General features: G+C 38.9%; 1 long non-coding RNA gene across 4 annotated transcripts; it reads right to left on the reverse strand.

Moving 5' to 3' along the window:
- Window positions 1–1902: 1902 nt before the first annotated feature.
- On the reverse strand, window positions 1903–6636 carry LOC134443979 (uncharacterized). 4 transcript variants are annotated; one of them, XR_010033817.1, is made up of 5 exons: window positions 6338–6636; window positions 5585–5644; window positions 4524–4649; window positions 3788–3873; window positions 1903–3138 (listed from the first exon to the last, which is right to left on the reverse strand). It is a non-coding gene; the product is annotated as an uncharacterized LOC134443979 (long non-coding RNA). The 4 variants fall into 4 exon arrangements; XR_010033820.1 differs by lacking the exon at window positions 1903–3138 and adding an exon at window positions 4940–5019 and having other exon boundaries at window positions 3665–3873; XR_010033818.1 differs by lacking the exon at window positions 1903–3138 and adding an exon at window positions 4940–5024 and having other exon boundaries at window positions 3665–3873.
- Between the last annotated feature and the right edge of the window lie 258 nt (window positions 6637–6894).

Consider the following 6894-nt stretch of genomic DNA (forward strand, 5'->3'; position numbering starts at 1 on the left):
CAAATTGCAGGCTTCTACCTTTTTATGTGTTGGCTGTAGACTGGGTCAAAAATGAGGAAAAACTGACAAAAAATAGAATTTCTAGGGGGCGCTATTGAGTCTGCAAATGTGTTGGCTGCATTTTGACTTCACTCACATGTTCAGTGTGACCTATATAAGTGACATATCCAATATGAAGTCTGTATGTACTTTTGAATTCCAAGGGGGTGGGGCCAAAGTTGTCAAAAAGAGAGAAAGTGCATGAAATTGTAGGGGGCGCTACAGAGTCTGTGGCTAGGAAATCTGTAATTTGACTTAACTTACTTATTCTGGGAGACACAAAGATGTTCTATGCCAAATTTTAGATTTCCAGATTGTTGCATGTTGCCAGCAGATGGTGCCAAAAATGTAAAAAAAAAGAATTCCTAGGGGGCGCTATTGAGTTTAACAATGAGTAATCCACAATCAGACTCCAATCCCATGTTTTTCGTTACACATTGATGTTGCATACCAAATTTTGTCATCCTGCAATAAAAGGAAATTAGTAATGTTAACCCTAACCCTAATTATCACGAATTCCATAATGAATAGCCTGTAGTAGAGTTATAGGGCAGTTATTGAAAACAAATATGAGCACGTGGAACATTATGTTACTGTTAGGGATTACACAAATTGAAAATGATGAAACAAACTGAAAATGATGAAACCCCTGTTGGATTAAGGATAAAATGTGGTGTATAAGGTGGTGCTACAGAACCAGTGAGTGTGTAAATTGCAATTAGATTACACAGCATAATTCAGGAAATGATTGTATGTCACATGCATGGCTTAAATCTTGGGTTCAAATAATACAATTCTTTAGAATACGGGCCATGCCTGGGTGAGTTGTTGTATGGACATGTCAGAATGTCCTGGCAGCATATAATCAACATTCTACCAGCCTATAAAGTATCTGGAAATGGTGATAGAATCCTAGTGGTCTTGTAGTCTTGAAATATGTGTATCACTGGTGTACACAGGGGCACAACTACTCATTTCTGGGGGGGTATGCAAGAACTATTAGGTGCACCCCCCCCCCCCTCCAAAAAAAACCCCATTATTTGGCGCCCTCCAATGCCCTCCCTTTGGTGCCCCCCTCTCTCTGGCGCCCCCCTGCAACGCATACGTCGCATATACTGTAGTTGCGCCCCTGGGTGTACAAAAGACTGCATGGTGTAATTTCATGTGGCTGTATTTTTCTTATCATAAAAGTGATGCAACAGAGTGCAATTAGATATCAGAAATGTTTTAGGTAACATTATTTTATGTCACATGCATGGTTTTAATCCGAGACCCAATTAATATGTAATTCCATGAACTACATGCCATGATTGGTGAATGTAGTCTTTAAACATCATAAGGAATGTACAAGACTGCATGATATCATTTCACTTTGCTCCTGCATTTCTAATGAGTATTCAACACCAACACATACTAAACCAGGTTTTGGGCCAGCTCTCTTTCATAATGCAGCCCAAAAAGACTCATTGTCCATACTGTATTGAATCAACTAACTCAGTGTCTGGACTTTATCAATATGCTGCACTGAAGACTCCTCAAGTCAGTGTTAGCCTAACTTGGCCTTATAACCATGACCAAAATGCAGTGATCATACTTTAAAAGACAATGACAGTAATTACTAAGGGCATCATCAATGCTAAGATGTTTTATTTATTGCATTAAACATGAAATCACCAGTAAAACAAGGTGATCAGTCGTGGTCTAATGCTTGAGGAAATGAGTTTAAGATCAGAGGGTTGCATGTTTGAATCCCAGCTTTACCTCGCCCGACATCCTCAGCTGAAGTGCCCTTGTGCAACGCACCTAAACCCACACATCTCCAGGGACTGTGACCAAAATCCTGTAAATAACTAAGACATGCAATGTAATGATCAAAACAGTTTATTAAAAATCATTAAAAAATCATCAATATTCACAAGGTATAAAACAGCAAACAAATCAGAACACTTAGGACCAAGTCTTAACAGAAAGGTGGGAAATGTGTCAGCTTTTGTGTAAATTAAAACTCCTAATTCAATCATAACAAAGAGACAAGAACAGAACATAAAAGAAGTTTAAGTTAATGGTGAAAAGGCATTAGACATTTCCGTGAATATCACTGCAACCAGTTGGAATGTCATGATGCATGCATCCCATTTTGTATCTGTTCTTCTTTGAAGATTATGTTGCTTTTATCAAGGTATATGTCCAGTAACACTTTCTGAGCAGCTTCATGCAGATATTATCGCTTTTAGTGTGTCATTACAACAACCACCACGACAGAGGGTCTAGGTTTGAGTCGCAGCTGAGAAACGCTACATTCTGTTACTACAGATGAAATGTTAAAAGGTACGCTGTGTAATATTTTTAAGCAGTTTCTTTCCAGAATTCATTCAGGCCATTCACAAATGTAACCTTTTTCAGAATACTTACCACCATCAAATTCTGAGTATTCATTATGACTGGGAAAATTACACTTTTCATGAAAACATGAAAGGAGTCCATTGTCCACCATCTTGAATTTAGTTGCATAATGTACTGTATTTTGGTCATACTAGTAAATATTGGTACATACTAGTAAATACTTGGTAAAATTCTTGAAAATTCAAAAGTCAAAATGGACAATAGGTAGCACAGTTGCAATGAGCAGCATAGGTGCAATACCTGCTCTGATCACCATCCTACACAGTGGACCTTTAACTGTCTAATGTGGTCATTTAGTTCTAGGACCAGTGGTTCTGAGTGGTTCTTCATAGTGTTCAAAGGCAGTGCTGAAGAAGTTGGATTGGCTGCTTGGATTATTCGAGCTTGTGTAACGGAGGCCAACTAGCAGAGTGTGGCGTGGAAGGATAGTAAACCTCCCTCCCGAAGCCTCATACAGTACCAGCAGCGCTGAGCTATGGGACTGGTCATTTAGCTCAGCGGTATCGTGCTGTGCCTCCCATACCCGAACCGATGCGTTGACTAGGTGGTGGCAAGTTCAAGATCTAAGGGGGACAGACTGTGTGGAAACACCTCAGTTACACTTGGCTCTAAGAACACAGTTCAAGTAACAGGCTGAGCTGTCAAGTTGATGACTATGACTGGGGTCTTCATTGGAATGTGTTCTTCTGGAGACACCTGAAAAACAAAATAAATATACATGCATGGGCATGAGTAAATATATGACGGTGCATATGGCCATATAAAAAAACAACAACATTAACACCACACAGACTACAACTACAAAACACAACACAGCAGAATCAGCAGTCCTCAGCAAGAGCATTCCATCATTAAACAGGAATGCTAAAATTATGATTACAAACTGTGAGAGATAGTAATACTATTAGTATCTACTATCAGTAATACTATTAGTATCAGCTCTAATTTAAGAGTGAACACCTTAGTTTCATCTCTTAATTTCAATCAGGCTCATCAAAACTTGTGTACGGCTTGTGGAGGGTACATGAGTCCAGATTCAGGCATTTGAAATTGCATCATGTTGAGGAGTTGAAGATATTTCCTCAGCACCTCAAACAGTGGTGGTCAAATGCTAACATACTGTGCACTGGCCCCTTATGAAACATACTAAGTTTCATGTAAAAGGGCGACCATAAAAATGTCACATAAGAATTTAGACAGAAGGTTAAAAGCATACAGTATGTTACCCCAGTGATTTGGCTGACATTCATGACATTGAATCGTCTAACCACAAAGAAATGAGTGGAATGCCCTGTAACGCCAACACACAATACATTCCAACAACATTCCCACAATTGCTGCCTACCTGAGACCTTAGACTTTGGTAGGCTCCAGGTCAAGCAATGTATGGGGCCACTCTTCCTCTCAATCACATTATTCCTCTGGTTGCACCTGAAAACAACACAGATAGAAGTGTACATCAGTTATTGTGATAGCACCAGTAGGTGTAGATGAAGAAAGCAGTGCACCACTACATTAAATCTGCACATCAAAGACCTGCCCAAAATACAAAAACTACTTACTGTGAACTTGCTTTTTGATTATGAAACTAGGAGGCTAAAGAAAGACAGCAACATGCAGAAATGCATCTTTTTAAATGTGCCACTTTTCACAGAAATGCAACCAATCAAGTTCAAAGACATTTTAAAAAACAAATGTCCATGACTTTTCCATGACTTGGGCACAAGTTCCCATGACTAAACATAACATCTAAAAGTGTTTCTACCAGTTCAGCCACCCATTGAGGTCAAGCCTTTTGTTAATTGTAACTATTTGATTTGTAAGCTTAATCCTGCCATCTGGTGGACTAAATGTGCAGCTGCAAAGTCTACATCAGTCACAATCTCAAGCACTGGAGCCTAGCACATGTTTTGTCTGTATATGAAATGTGTTTAACTACATGTAAAAGTGTCACTGTGAAATTACAAAAACATCCATAATGACACATTGAATGATTATATAAATGGATATTATTCCTCCTTCATTTTTTTGTTTGATCAATACAAATTTTCATTATTGGTCCAGGAGATATGAAATCTTACTTAAAAAGGACTGTCCGTGTATTAACGCACTGGGAGCACACACGATGGACCACAGTCTGCCTGTCTCTCCTCCACAGCATTCCCCATCAGAGCAGTCCTCCAGGACAAGCTTGTTACATTTTGCTGCTGAAACAGAAGAATGAACCATAGCAAGAATAGAAGGTGAATAGCCTACCACAACATATCCGTCACAAATAGACCAAGCACTACATCAGCGATTCCAGCGACGGAAGTAATTGACTTTGCATTGAGTCGCGCAACAAAAGTGATTCGGGCAACTAGAGGCAATTCGCGCGACTTGAGCGACAGTTTGTAGTTTTACTTATTATTCAAATTAGCTATGATGTGGTATTGCAACAGTCGCCACAGCCAATTGGAATGTTGGACTGCTTGCATTCTGCTTTTAACGGACATACTTCTATCACTCTTGCTGCACAGTCCAGCGATTCTCTGTCGCTTGATCTTGTCGCCACCGGTGTATTCGCCTGGTAATGCACTGTACTTCTGACAGAAACACAACCAATAGATATTAAATCTTACTTTGAACAGACTGCACATTAACCAATGCAATGGAAATACACATCACTGACTTAAGTCTACTAACCCCCTCAGCAATTGTATTAATGATATCAATACAAGTGATTTTCAAGATGAGACCATTTCCATACAAGGTTGCAGGGGGTAGATATTTTTAAGGGAAGACTATTTGCATAAACTCTAACCCCTCTTTTATCCAGCTCATCTACTATTCACCATCGTAAGGAAGAGGTATCATAGTGTCCTCTCAGCCAATATGATGATGCTCGTCTATGCTGTCATTGTCATTTTTACAGTATTAATGTGCCTCTTTGGTTTTGCTAGGCCCCTCCTAGTCTTCCCTCTCTTTCGTTCATAGGTTTTGTGAACATACATGCATACATGCCTAAAAACTGCATTTATAATATTGATAATTATATCCTAATGTCACCAGATAGAATGAGATCTGATAAAGAGGGATTGAGATTTGTGTTGTACTTCAGTTAAAAAACACAGCATATGAATTAAATGAAACTACTACTTACCCATCAACAGTTTCACTCCACTGAATATTTTGGACCTCAGGGAAAACTGGAGACGTAAAACTGTAAAGTAAGATTTAGACCAAAAGAAATAGTAAGTTTCTTAAATGTGCAACAGAAAAACCACACACAACTTCAGTTAGATAATACAAACAGCCATATGAAGACAATGTTGTCATATTCTGTGGAGAGGATGGAAAATATAACATGCATTAAATCAACGAGAAGATTGTGCTTAGAAGAGACAATTAGGTTGGTGTGACTTAATAGCTCCTCTTATTTCTGTTCAGATCTCCTTTTTCAGATATTTTCAACGGCACTTTGCACACAAAATACACATTAATACTGATTAGTTAGTGATGCAAAATGAGCTAATGTCGAATTTGGAAAAGCCAGAGACCTTGGAAAGGGAGAACAATACAACACCTTTGGTAAAGCTAGGCTAACTTAGTTGCACCACACTGAACTTGCAGCTAATTTTGATGTTACATGCAAACCAGAGGTGGATGTGGCTGAGATGGCACGCATATAACCAATCACGTTAATAAATTATGGACTAAACAAACTGTTAACATCACAAATCACGCGAGCAATACAATACGGGTGTAGAAGCAGCTAGCTCGTAAAACCAAGTTAGCTTAACAAATGAAGTGGGAATTGTGTGATAAACAAATTGCATGATCATCCCGATGTGCCGCTGTGTCAAGCATTCAAATAGGGTAGATCATAAATATCTAATTTATCAGATTAACTTACCAATTGATGAATAAAGCTCAGCCAAACCACATCAGACTGCAGGCAGTACAATCAAATCCACAATCCAATGCATGGAGGTCGCGATGAAATGACATCATCATAAACAGTGGGGGTACATCAGGGTTATTTACAATGAATATTTCAAAAACCTTACTGGTTGAATGGTTTTCAGCCACAAAAGTCTTCTGGACAAATACTACAAATGCTCTCGTATAGGATAAAACAGTTTCTGTTATTTTATTAATATCCTAGCAAAACAGACTTTTGTCTAGGAACTAAAATGTGACTAAAATAGCCCATAAGCTCAGCATTTTGTTGTGGGGATTTAATTAAGAAGTTGCAATACGCGGTTATGTGGAGCAACATGAATAACGGCTTATTTTTCAGTAAATTAGGCTACAAAGATGTCAGGGGGGCTCCAGACAGCAGAGTGGCCACTGCGCATGTGTGACATTTAAGAGAATGCGTCCTTATATTGACGCAATTTTGAGTTTGGTTTGCGTGATAAATGAGACGCAATCCTTCGAGATCAGGCTCACCCAAAACCATTCCTAAGC

The sequence above is a fragment of the Engraulis encrasicolus genome, unplaced genomic scaffold (assembly GCF_034702125.1).
Source record: "Engraulis encrasicolus isolate BLACKSEA-1 unplaced genomic scaffold, IST_EnEncr_1.0 scaffold_417_np1212, whole genome shotgun sequence".
NCBI classification, from domain to species: Eukaryota; Metazoa; Chordata; class Actinopteri; order Clupeiformes; family Engraulidae; genus Engraulis; species Engraulis encrasicolus.